The following is a 14,321-nucleotide window of genomic DNA, read 5'->3' as shown; positions in this document are numbered from 1 at the left end:
AACAAACCTGTGACCATTCGTGCTGCCCTTCTCTGTACACGTTCAATGTCCCCGGTCAGTCCTATGTGGTAGGGTCCCACACACTTGAGCAATATTCTAGAACTGGTCGCATGAAATTTTACATTTCTTAACATTTAAAGCAAGTTGCCAATCTCTGTACCTTGCTGAAATCTTAAGATCTGACTGAATATTTACACAGCTTCTTTCAGGTAGTACTTCATTACAGATAACTGCATCATTTGCAAAAAGACCAATTTTACTATTAACATTGTCTGCAAGGTCATTAATACACAATATGAACAGCAATAGGTGAATGAGTTTATGTAAGGTAATTAATTAGATAAAAAAAAATCTACTCACCAAGCAATGGCAGAACACACATATAATAGATTATAATTAGGCAAGCTTCCAGAGCCAGTGGCTCATTCAGGCAGAGGGGGTTGTGTAATATGCACATGGTGTATTCTAGGTCTGTACTGTAAGAAGTGTAGTGTGTTTCTGTATGAACAATTTTCTTTGAGATGTGGGTATCGAAATTTATACTGGGAATCATGGAGTGGGTTGTTGTATTTTCATCTCTTTAGGTTTTGATGACATTTAGTTGTGCTAGTTGTGTTGTTGGTATCATGGGCTTTGTTTGAGCTATATAGGTCAAGGGAAATTTTGCTATATCAGATCTTCAAGATGTGTGTGGGTTCCTGGTACTGCAGTCTTCATTTGAGTTATATAGGTCAAGCAAAAAGCACGATACCAATGGCACACTTTTTTTTCCTTTTCTTTGGCTTATTGTTGAGGATTTTGAGTGCACCATTTACATGTTAATTTTCATTGTGGAATTGAGTCATGATTGTTACTGTCATGTATTTAGTTTGTCCCTGCTCAAAACCTCCCACTTCAACTTGTTGTCCCATAAGTGTTTCATTCTATTCCTGGAGTTAAATATTCATGTGCTATTGTTGTTTGTTTGTGAGCATAATGAGTGACTTCTGGTCATCATATCAAATACCCCCTCCCCTCCAAGTACTGGTGTCTACTACCTTGATGACGTCGTGGGTAAAAGTTGATGGGTAGTATCACAACCTTTGTTTGTCCCACCTGTTAAAAATCATAATTATCTTAGAGATTCCATACATTTCCAAACACATTTTGGGCTGTCCTAAGAACTTTCACTCCCCTTTGTCAGCCATTAGTCTCTTGAATTGACTGAAGTATGGATGCCTTTTCAGAAACAAGAATACAATTAATAATGAAAAAATTTTAAGCCACAGTAAAAAATCAAGTATTGGATGCATGGGAGGCTTCGACAACCAATGTAGCAATCACACAAATATTACCATTCTTTTCACTCTGCTTTTTTTTACTCTTTAAATCTACCATCACACCCTCTCCTTCTTCTGAGAATGAGATGATTTAGGATAGAGATGTTTTTTCACCTGGGTCTGCTCTGAAAAATGAAGATAGGGATGAAAAGTGGTGTTCTGGGTTCAAGCGTGCAACTGCCAAAAATTTCAATTGTGGCGACAGAGAGAATCTGCAAAGTAGATGAGATTTCGGTTAGGTGGGGTGCGAAAGTTTGGCTGTGAGTTGGTAAAGCCAATGGATTTGAATATAAAACTCCTTTGTGTTGACAGCATAGCTCACAGACTAGGTTTACTGCTAAAACAATTTGTTCTATAATTAATTCACATCATTATGGCAACAGCCAGACCCCCCTTCCTTACTAATACAGCACTATACAATTTAAAACCTCCAATTACTACTTTGGTGCATACACCACATGTTTTTGCAAAAACTATCACAAAAGGTCATACTATAACTTTTTCGGGTTCTGTTGTAGTCTCAGATTTTATTTTCACATTTATCAGAACAAATCAGCAGATGTCACCATAAACATCTGTAAGTGCTACTTCATTCCAATATGATCATCTACATAACTACATTCTTTTCTCAGGGCTCAAAGAAATGATAAGAATTATAAAACTGTTTGTTATCTATCCTTTATTGGATGTGTGGTGCACCTTTTTTTTTCCTCTCATGTCACTGCAATTTAAAAAAAAATGAAAGACTAGTACTTCTGGATATAACCATAGAGTTATAAATTATTGCTGAGCCGAAACACAACAATTGTCTGTTCTCTAGTTTCCATTTTGGTACAATGATACCATTGATCAAGAGTCTAACTATAAGTTCACCATTTGAAATCAGATCAATTTGGGCACATGAAGTCATTAAAGAAGTGATTTTGCAACGTGTTAGACTGATATATTTTTATTACTTTTCAAGTTAGCACACGGAGACTTGAACTACACTTCTCCAAACGCTAAGAATATAATTTGTGGAGGAATATGAACGACCCCTTTACGCACAAACAATACTTCTAAAAAATTAGACTTCACAAAAATGTTAGGTTTCGTCTGATGTGAGCTACTCTCTGTGTTTGACGCACCACAAACCGAAGTTTACAGCATAACTTCACAAATAGAACTCGCTGACAAGTACTTTACGTGCGATGTAACTGCTTTTAACACGGGGAGGAGAGGCGTACGTGCAAACTATTTTTTTTACAGTATTTTACCGAAATACTCCCCAAAGTTTAAAACAACTTAACTGCCAATCTACACGATAAAAGTTGATCACAACAATGCAGTTAGTGCTATGTACGACAAACATATTGTACGTACGAAATGCTTACTATAAAATACCGCTCATTATCAATCAAGCGCAAATGTAACTTCTGTTGAAATACCACTGTAGCCCTATTACACAACTTTACCTTCTGAAATTGCTGGTTTTTGGTAACTGTTTTATTGAGTACGCCTACTGGGTCTTCACGTTCGAAAAACCAAGTTCCTTTGAATTATCGAATTGTTTAACAAAACACTATCTAATACGGCAATTCCATTCTAATTTCCCCGTTTCCCTTTCCCCCGATAAAGCGTTAAGTTTACCACAGTCCACAACAGTCTAACGCTAAACAAAGATGTAGAAATACATTTTGTCAAAGGACAGCAGTGAAAAAAAAATTAAGAAATAAATAAAATCGAAGAACTAACGATGAATAGAAAAGATATAATTCCTGGAATTGTTCCACTCACTAATCGTCGGACAGTAAATTATTGAACAGGAAGCAGAATCATAACACCGTAATTCCAGAGTGTCAGGAACGCTGTAATTCGAATTGATCGATTTAAGAATTCTGATTAATCCAACGCCACAGGATTGCCCTTAGCAGGACGCTAACTGAACTGCAACCCAGAGTGATAGTACAAAACATAAAAAAAAACGTGGAACATAAAACACACAAGACGAAAATCGCGCATGGAGAAAGGACAAATGTGAGAGCTCCCCGACAGCCGATCACGGGATTCTACGACAGTCGTGATTCACTCATTACAGGCGAAGGGAAAACACAGCGCCTGTTGCGGCCTGCGTACAACTACTTTGATAGCCGCAATTCAGCTGTTACACCACCGACGCTCGTGCCTCGTACACACTATGCGAGCATGTAAGTCCTCCGCACTAGCGCTGAACAGCTGTCGTGTTCTACATCTACATCTACATTTATACTCCGCAAGCCACCCAACGGTGTGTGGCGGAGGGCACTTTACGTGGCACTGTCATTACCTCCCTTTCCTGTTCCAGTCACGTATGGTACGACTGTCTGAAAGCCTCCGTGCGCGCTCTAATCTCTCTAATTTTACATTCGTGATCTCCTCGGGAGGTATAAGTAGGGGGAAGCAATATATTCGATAGCTCATCCAGAAACGCACCCTCTCGAAACCTGGCGAGCAAGCTACACCGTGATGCAGAGCACCTCTCTTGCAGAGTCTGCCACTTGAGTTTGTTAAACATCTCCGTAACGCTATCACGGTTACCAAATAACCCTGTGACGAAACGCGCCGCTCTTCTTTGGATCTTCGCTTTCTCCTCCGTCAACCCGATCTGGTACGGATCCCACACTGATGAGCAATACTCAAGTATAGGTCGAACGAGTGTTTTGTTGATGGACTACATTTTCTAAGGACTCTCCCAACGAATCTTAACCTGGTACCCGCCTTACCAACAATTAATTTTATATGAGCATTCCACTTCAAATCTTTCCACACACATACTCCTAGATATTTTACAGAAGTAACTGCTACCAATGTTTGTTCCGCTATCATATAATCATACAGTAAAGGATCCTTCTTTCTATGTATTCGCAATACATTACATTTGTCTATGTTAAGGGTCAGTTGCCACTCCCTGCACCAAGTGCCTATCCGCTGCAGATCTTCCTGCATTTTGCTACAATTTTCTAATGCTGCAACTTCTCTGTATACTACAGCATCATCCGCGAAAAGCCGCATGGAACTTCCGACACTATCTACTAGGTCATTTATATATATTGTGAAAAGCAATGGTCCCATAACACTCCCCTGTGGTGTTGGACACTATCTCAGCCGGTCAGCCCTATCGACTGGCGGGAAGGGGCAGGGAAGTGAACACGGTGTCTGGAGTGAATCGTCCGCATTGGTGTATGTTCTGAGGGCGACTGCGGCAGTGGTGGTGACTGCAGCTGTACTTCTTGTTTAGGCAGATTCTGATGTCTCCGCTGGGTAGCGGACGGTAATTCCTCTTGAAAATTGTACATAGGCTTGACTCTGTTCAGAGAAATGGTTATTGACCTGCCATTGACCAATATGTCCAACATCTGCATACTTCTCTGTGACACAATATACAGGCCAGTGTACGGAGGTTGTAATGGTGGTTATACGCCATCGGTGTGGAGTATGTTATGAGAGCAGTGATCCAGGTCCTGATCCATGTAACAAAGCAGCATGCCACGACGTGAAGCCTTTGGAGGACGGAACTGTGCACATGGTTCCACAGGTGACGTAAGAAATCCAGCTGGTGTTGCAAGGAAGTTTGCAGTGTATCGTCATCGATGAATCTACCAGGCAGACACAATGTCTCTCCGTTTATAGGTTATTTGTAGGCCAAGCAGAACCATTGGAATAGCTGAAGTCCACGTATTGTCATGCCACATGAGAGCTGCCTTCAAGGAATGATGCTAGTGCTCGACCATGCCATTGTTAGTGGGTTGGTAATTGGTGGTCCTGTGGTGGACATACCTGCAAAATTCGACAACTGTGTGAACAGGTCTAACTCAGACTGCCATCCACAATTGGTAGTAACATGCTACAGGCATCCAAACTTCACTAACCACGTTGACACAAAAGTAGTGGCTAACGTTTCAGTGGTAATTTTATCAATTGGCACTGCCTCTGGCCAGCAGGTAAAATGATCAATCATTGTGAAAAGGTAGTGTTCACCATTCGTTGGAGGAAGTGGCCCCACAACATACAGGTGTACATGGGCGACACATCCATCTGTGTCTGTGAAGTTACCGACTGGGGCATGCGCATTGGGAGAAAACTCTACACCTTTGCCATTGGAAACATATCCTTGTCCATTTTTAACACTCCTTTTCCATGCCTGGCCATACAAAGCATTGGGACATGCATCAAAAGGGAGATGTACTCCTGGATGACACAAATTATGGGCACTATTGAAGGTTTATCTTCTGAAGCTGGTGGGAGAAATGGGGGAGGTCATTCATGGGACGTGTCACAGTAGAACTTCGCAGCTTCTTCCAGAATGATGACGAGTTGCTATTGTAATGCAGAGGTGTCATCGCCGATGAATGTTCAGAGTTTCCCATCTTCGTGTTGCACTCAAGCAAGTGTAGAAAAGTCAGTAGGACTTGTCATACTACTGGCACATGAAAGACAGTCGGCCACTACATTACTGATTCCCAAAACGTGTTTGATGTAAGTAGTGAACTGAGCTACGAACTCTATATGGTTGAAATGGCTTCAACTTGAGGATGGAAATACATCATTGCCCCATATACTGCCAGAAGCCGGCAGTCACAGGCACTCCACTTGCTATGAGAGGGTGACGTTTTTCGTGAAGAGTATGCTAATGATTGCCATGAATGGCGCGAGCACTGGCGTAGTGCTGCACCGATAGCCATCTGGTTTGCAACCGCTACTAATGCAGGAGGTGCGTCGAGATTGGGATGAACTAGAAGTGCAGCATCAGCCATGCTCTAATTCATGGCCTCAAATGCAAAGCACATAGCCATAGTCCACTGCACTGAGAAGTTGCCTTTAGTCTGTGGACCAGTCAATGTTGCAGTTAATGGTTCCTGCAGTTCTGCTGTGTGAGGCAGATGGCGACAATACCAAGGAATCGATGCAATTCCTTGATTGTGGCTAGCCTAGGTAACTGTAAAATCGCATCATCTTACTCTGTTTATGCCCAGGCTATGAATCCAACAAGAGCAATAAACTGTTTTCTGCAACTGGTAAGAGGAAATTTCTAATGAAATGCTGAACATCAGTCTCACACATTTTTACATATTTTGATATGTCAATTACAGGACTTTTTTTGCATGAACAAGCCTTTTTCTAAATTTTTAGTCCTAATTTGCCCTGATATTTCCGAAGACTGATACAAAAATGTACAAATCCACTCTTTTTTTTTTTCACATCGAATCAATAAAGTGCAACTTGCACATAGTTTTTCACAAAGTCTGACTGATCATTGTGATACACTGCAGGGTCAGGGATGGAACCAGAGTTCAATTTTGGGAGGGGATGGAAAGCATAGGAATTCTATATTAAGCTCCTTATGATTTGTTTGCTATGTATTCGTCTTTGGTAATGGAGAGTCTTTGACCTGCTGCATAGAGTTGTGCAAGATAATTTGGCTCCTGCAAACAAACCGCATTCTCATTCTCACAGGTGGGTGAGTCCATCCCTCTGTCGGGAAGGGGTGGTCACCTCATTTTGCTGTTGTCTACTGAACTTTTTGTTTTGTCCATTATGAATGGAACATTATCTGACAGCTTCAGCTGTATTGTAGGAATGGAGATGTGCGCATTCTAGCTATTCAGCAGCCTTTCTAAAACGATTTTGAAGAACCTATTCAGTCAAACTATTTGATTCTCTCCATCTCGTAATCTCATTGATTAGCTTGATGGTGGATTGTCTATCATTTTGTTAGCAGTCATAATTATTGTAATATTTCTTCAACTAAGGTTATGCGCAAAATTCAAATAATCTGCAATGAAAAATAGAGGTAACTGTGAGTTCATGTTTGGTTCATGATAGGGCATACAATGTGCATATTATATACATCTAACACACTGCATTTTTCTCTGAACTTGGGATTACAGCTATATGCATCTGTAATCTTGAGAAAATAAATTGTAGGTAATGCACTCACTGATGATAACATGCACAAATGATAGAGTAAAAGTGAAATATTTGTAACATCCATCACATGTCGAAAGTGGTTTGGCAAAAGATAGCACACAAAGCAGAGAAAATTTTACCATACAGTTAGCATTTGAAACTTTCTTATCTACTGCAATATGCAAGTAACTACAGTTTTTTTTTTTTCAATGAAACAATTAAATTGTTTTAAGGGCCATCGATAGACGGTGAAAGGAGAATTAACATTGGCTTGTAACAACATAAGTGAAGGGCTCACCCGCTTATTTCTACATCAAGCACGATCTTTTCATCACCTATTGACATGAGTTATCCTTAATCATTTGTGTAATAATAGAATGTTCCAGGATTATATCACAGTTACAACTGCATTAACATATTAGGTGAAACTATGTCAACTCCACTGTGTTTTAGCAAAAATAGCTAATTTTAATATAACAAGAACAGAAAGAAGAAAAGGCAAAAATAAGTAGCTCCTTCTGGTGCCATTTTAGCGTAATCCTGTAATCCGTTGTGTTTATAATAATGAAAAGTTGACTTGCCGAATTTTTGATCACACTCCCATAATCTGTTAATACCATCATTTGCAAACTTCATAGCTGTAACTTTGAATTTCTCCAAGATTGACATTTGTGTGAAGGCTTTACCTGTGAAAAACTGCACCTCCCCTGTCACACCGTTCCATCTACAAGGGAAACCACACCACAATCGTTGAACCCTGCCATACCATGCATTTGCACAGCTAGGAGGACAGTAATTTTATATGTCCATTGAGTGTGAATGTGTGTCCTGTTGTCAAGTGTGTGTAACATATTGTTCTTTATTGTGTTTGCATTATCAACAGAACGTCTGAAGTTACAATTAGAAACGAATCCCAAAAGCTGGAAGTAGCTTACAGAAGAATCTCGTTCGCTGTTCACACTGGAAGGAGGCGAGAGGCAGCAAGTCACTTCCGCAATTCATTTCTAGTGGCCCTAAGTCGACTTGGTGACATGTTTACACTCGCAACTAGCGTGGCAAGTTCCTCTACGGAAACAAATTGCTCCAATAACCTGCCAGTGTAAAGCCAGCTTTAAGCTACGTGAAAAATATACTCCTGGATTACAAAAGTAAATTTGCAAACTCTAAGAAGAAACCTGCTTAGGTTTGGGATGGTATGCAGTGTTTAATACACACAGATACAGTTTCAATTGTGGAAAAACTCAATCGCAAAAGAAATCCGTGAATTGCAGTGAAAATGATAAATACCGTTTAGGAGATAAAAATTGCTTTAAATGTCATAGCTGTGGTGAATTCGGACACAAAAGAGCTGACTGTAATAAAATAAACAAAAACAGGGCTCTGGTTATTTGGAAAATTATGACTGTGAAGAGGTTTCTGTGAGTTTGAATGCATGTTGCTTTTCGACAGGTGCATTTAACACGTTGACTGCCGTACAGCTACTGGCAGGCACACCAGTGGTGCACCCTTGTCACTGTGTGCTTATGGCAGTGACGCACTCTACTATGTTCAGTGCAGTATACAGGGAATACTGTGCATTAATTGGTATTTCTTGATTGAATCGACGCTGGTGTATAAATCCAGGGACAGCTAATCATAGAATAGGTCAACCACTGGTTAACTTGGAGTGCACGTTGTATGACAAAACTTTTTTCACTGGTTATGTGAAGTCCACACATGCAATAAAAGTGTCGCCACAGCTAGTGGCATACTGCAGTTGCAGTGGAATTGTATGGGTGAACTCCCAGTTTTTGGTAGTGCAACTTAAGAGACTCCACTTCTGTCATGCCACAGAATATTCATCTTGGCGGTACTTTGTTGCACCACTTTATTTTCACCACTGCTCCCTGGTGGCAATATTTTGAGACATGTGCATTCTGTCACATTTATTGTGGAGTAATTGCTGCTGTATTCCATTACTGATGTATTACTAAAAAAAGTGGAAAAAATGGTCAGCAGGTACACATTCGCAGTTTCTGGAACTACAACAACAGCCACCTATGTTTGATTCTCTGCAACAGTGTGTGTGTGTGTGGGGGGGGGGGGGGGGGGGGGGGGGAGGAATATTTGCAAACCAATGATGTATCCCACAATCCTGAAGGATTTTTGGATGAGTAAATAAATAAAATTAATATGTGTAACCAAAAAAGTGAGTGATATCAGCTTTACATTTTGTGAGACCAAGCACTGTATAAATTGTGGGTTATACCTAGGAAATAGCTCCCAAGTGTGATGTAGCAGCTGTTAAATTAATCATTCAAAATGCTTATCTCAACGCATACGATGTTGTTGTTGTTGTTGTTGTTGTTGTTGTTGTTGTCTTCAGTCCTGAGACTGGTTTGATGCAGCTCTCCATGCTTCTCTATCCAGTGCAGGCTTCTTCATCTCCCAGTACCTACTGCAACCTACATCCTTCTGAATCTGTTTAGTGTATTCATCTCTTGGTCTCCCTCTACGATTTTTACCCTCCATGCTGCCCTCCAATACCAAATTTGTGATCCCTTGATGCCTCAGAATATGTCCCACCAACCAGTCCCTTCGTCTTGTCAAGTTGTGCCACAGACTCCTCTTCTCCCCAATTCTATTCAATACCTCCTCATTAGTTATATAATCTACCCATCTAATCTTCAGCATTCTTCTGTAGCACCACATTTCGAAAGCTTCTGTTCTCTTCTTCTCCAAACTAGTTATCGTCCATGTTTCACTTCCATACATTGCTACACTCCATACAAATACTTCCAGGAACAACTTCCTGACACTTACATCAATACTCGATGTTAACAAATTTCTCTTCTTCAGAAACGGTTTCCTTGCCATTGCCAGTCTACATTTTATATCCTCTCTACTTTGACCATCATCAGTTATTTTGCTCCCCAAATAGCAAAACTCCTTTACTACTTTAAGAGTCTCAGTTCCTAACCAAATTCCCTCAGCATCACCCGACTTAATTCGACTACATTCCATTATCCTCATTTTGCTTTTGTTGATGTTCATCTTATACCCTCCTTTCATGACATTGTCCATTCCGTTCAACTGCTCTTCCAAGTCCTTTGCTGTCTCTGACAGAATTACAATGTCATCGGTGAACCTCAAAGTTTTTATTTCTCCTCCATGGATTTTAATACCTAATCCAAATTTTTCTTTTGTTTCCTTTGCTGCTTGCTCAATATACAGATTGAATAACATCGGGGATAGGCTACAACCCTGTCTCACTCCCTTCCCAACCACTGCTTCCCTTTCATGCCCCTCAACTCTTATTACTGCCATCTGGTTTCTGTACAAATTGTAAATAGCCTTTCGCTCCCTGTATTTTACCCCTGCCACCTTCAGAATTTGAAAGAGAGTATTCCAATCGACATTGTCATAAGCTTTCTCTAAGTCTACAGATGCTAGAAACGTAGGTTTGCCTTTCCTTAATCTTTCTCCTAAGGTAAGTCGTAGGGTCAGTATTGCTTCACGTGTTCCAATATTTCTATGGAATCCGAACTGATCTTCCCCGAGGTCAGCTTCTACCAGTTTTTCCATTCATCTGTAAAGAATTCACGTTAGTAGTTTGCAGCTGTGACTTATTAAACTGATAGTTCGGTAATTTTCATGTCTGCCAACACCTGCTTTCTTTGGGATTGGAATTATTGTATTCTTCTTTAAGTCTGAGGGTATTTTGCCTGTTTCATACATCTTGCTCACCAGACGGTAGAGTTTTGTTAGGACTGGCTCTCCCAAGGCTGTCAGTAGTTCTAATGGAATGTTGTCTACTCCCGGGGCCTTGTTTTGACTCAGGTCTTTCGGTGCTCTGTCAAACTCTTCACGCAGTATCATATCTCCCATTTTACCTTCATCTACATCCTCTTTCATTTCCATAATATTGTCCTCAAGTACATCGCCCTTGTATAGACCCTCAATATACTCCTTCCACCTTTCTGCTTTGCCTTCTTTGCTTAGAACTGGGTTTACATCTGAGCTCTTGATATTCATGCAAGTGATTCACTTTTCTCCAAAGGTCTCTTTAATTTTCCTGTAGGCAGTATCTGTCTTACCCCTAGTGAGATAAGCCTCTACATCCTTATATTTGTCCTCTAGCCATCCCTGCTTAGCCATTTTGCACTTCCTGTCGATCTCATTTTTGAGACATTTGTATTCCTTTTTGCCTGCTTCATTTACTGCATTTTTATATTTTCACCTTTCATTAATTAAATTCAATATTTATTCTGTTACCCAAGGATTTCTACTAACCCTCATCTTTTTACCTATTTGGTCCTCTGCTGCCTTCACTACTTCATCCCTCAGATCTACCCACTCTTCTTCTACTGTAATTCTTTCCCCCATTCCTGTCAATTGTTCCCTTATGTTCTCCCTGAAACTCTGTAAAACCTCTGGTTTGGTCAGTTTATCCTGGTCCCATATCCTCAAATTCCCAACTTTTTGCAGTTTCTTCAGTTTTAATATACAGTTCACAACCAATAGATTGTGGTCAGAGTCCACATCTGCCCCTGGAAATGTCTTACAATTTAAAACCTGGTTCCTAAATCTCTGTCTTACCACTATATAATCTATCTGATACCTGTCAGTATCCCCAGGCTTCTTCCAAGTATACAACCTTCTTTTATGATTCTTGAACCAAGTGTTAGCTATGATTAAGTTGTGCTCTGTGCAAAATTCTATCAGGCGGCTTCCTCTTTCATTTCTTTGCCCCAATCCATATTCAGCTACTACGTTTCCTTCTCTCCCTTTTCCTACTACCGAATTCCAGTCACCCATGACTATTAAATTTTCGTTTCCCTTCACTATCTGAATAATTTCTTTTATTTCATCATACATACGAATACAATAAGATTCTAAAATCTTGGAAGAGATTTCATCATACATACGAATACAATAAGATTCTAAAATCTTGGAAGAGTGGTGTGTCTCCATATGATATTTACATGTCACCAGTTGCTTAATTTGCAAATGCAGAGAGCATTTTCATCTCCTAGTGTTCTTTCTTTTACAAATTTGTTTGTGGCCTCTGATTTACCTCGTGCAAAATCTGTTTTTGGATTCAGCATTTGGGTTTTATCTTGCTTGTATTGAACTCTTTTCACAATGTGAGTGGTGATGCATGATGCCACTACAGAAATCCATATTCTGTGGCGCCACACTAGTTGTATGTGAGAACCCAGCTTCATGGTTGGAGTCACTAACGATAGTGGTCGAGTTTAGGCTTATCCTGCTCATCTAAGTCATGCCTTCCTGGACCACCAATGAACTTTGAGTAGCGTTCTTAGCCCTCTACAGAGAAAGTTGTTTATTTAATGAATATTTATTGCACTTGTTGTGAAATGTCATGGGTGATGGTTGTTGTAAGTGATAAACTCTGCACAAACAAGAAAGAGACATAATTTCAGATATACAATCTTTGCTCAAGCGCAGAGCATCTGTATGCACTTACCACAATCATCGCTTGGAATCACCAACAATGCTGCGCGGTCTGCCATCGTTCGTGGATAAGACTACAGTTATTTCTGAAATAGTGTTAATGTCCAGTTAAGTTGGCAACAACTGAAGAGCACTCTCGATATTTCCGCGTACATCATTACGTATTTATTTAATTGTCGTGCGTGTCAGAAGTGCCGACTTGTAAACGGTATTTTTTTTTTGGCGGGGGGGGGGGGGGGGGGGGGGGGGGAGGCAAGAATCATTTTATTAGGTACTACGTTTGACAAATAACTTTGCGTTTCCTTCTGCATGTTCGACACTCCAAACCAGTCCTATTTGCAGATGACACCAGTGTATTGATTGAAGGTGGAAATAGAAAGGCTCTTAGGCTGTATGCTGAAGTCACAAATGAAAAGACTTCAGAGTGGTTTTGTGAGGAATAAGCTACTGATTAACCCTTAAATAAATAAATAAATTAAAACGCCACTATACAGTTCCACACGCAGCACAATTAAAAATCCACTAAAACCAAATATTTCTTTGGAAAACCAAAAAATTATGTATCACTGAAACAAAATTGCTTTGTTTACTTACAAGACAATCTGAAATGAAATTCCCACATCACATTCTTAAATTCGAAGCTATCTAAAATGACCTATGCAATGAGAATTATATGGAACAACGCAAGTGCTGAAGGAGAGAGGTGTATTATGTACGCATACTTTCCCTTTTGAGTTATGACGTCATATTCTTGGGAAATTCCCCTCACAGCATAACAACTTTCAAGAAACAAAAAAAGATTGTGAGGATAATGAAAAATGCAAACAGCTGAAAATCATGCAAACTACGATTGTCATTTCAGTCAGATTATAGGTAAGTAGTGGTACAAAACAAATACATAAATAAAGTTGAAGAAACATACCTTAATTTTTGATGGCAAATGTACTCCTCCTCAGATCATTTCTGCATATGAACTCGTCACATATGGCATCAAGGTCGAGTTTCATCGATTCATCTCTATGAACGTTGAGAAGGGCGGTGGCATTAAGACTATCCTGCATCATTATAGAACGAAGATACATTTTCACCCTCCGCATACAAGAAAAACGATCGCTCAGCGGTGCAGGACGTTACCGAAATCGTCAGCACTACACGTATGAATTTCACTAGTTCAGGCAGTAGGTCAAACAGGTTGTTTTTCCTGTTTTAGGTATTTCACTATGTTATCCAACGAACCAATATTCGCAGAATCACTACTTTGGATAACATGCTTCAGTGGAGAAGCAAGCGTTCTTTGTCTATAACTGATTCGTAGAAAGATAAAATATCGAATGAATGTTTGTTATCATCAAGAAGAAATTGTTCAATTTGATTTACAAACATGAATGATTGAGTTTTGAACTGTGATTCCAAGAAGCTGATGGATGTATCCATTGTTTTATAATACAATCTTCTGTATTTATCACATACTTCAGTGAATGTTTCTACAGATGAATTGATGGAGTCATCGCATTTCTTAGGGACTTTTCTTCTATGGGGTAATTTTGGGCAATCAACATCCATATCTTGACATTTTGAAGTTACTTCACCCCAGAATGATTCAAAATTGTTTCTCATAAA

The 14,321-nt window shown here is 39.8% G+C and overlaps 1 protein-coding gene and 1 long non-coding RNA gene across 3 annotated transcripts in view; one reads left to right on the top strand and one right to left on the bottom strand.

Moving 5' to 3' along the window:
- Window positions 1–2,947, bottom strand: part of LOC126175788 (uncharacterized) — a 510,800-nt gene extending 507,853 nt beyond the window's left edge. The window contains exon 1 of the long non-coding RNA XR_007535616.1: window positions 2,774–2,947. This is a non-coding gene — a long non-coding RNA (uncharacterized LOC126175788). The remainder of the gene's footprint in view (window positions 1–2,773) is intronic.
- LOC126175750 (uncharacterized) overlaps window positions 1–14,321 on the top strand; it is a 443,006-nt gene that overhangs the window by 393,998 nt on the left and 34,687 nt on the right. The gene's annotated exons all lie outside the window — the stretch shown is intronic.

This window comes from Schistocerca cancellata, chromosome 1 (assembly GCF_023864275.1).
Source record: "Schistocerca cancellata isolate TAMUIC-IGC-003103 chromosome 1, iqSchCanc2.1, whole genome shotgun sequence".
Classification (NCBI taxonomy): domain Eukaryota; kingdom Metazoa; phylum Arthropoda; class Insecta; order Orthoptera; family Acrididae; genus Schistocerca; species Schistocerca cancellata.
This window is presented reverse-complemented; position numbering and strand designations above follow the sequence as displayed.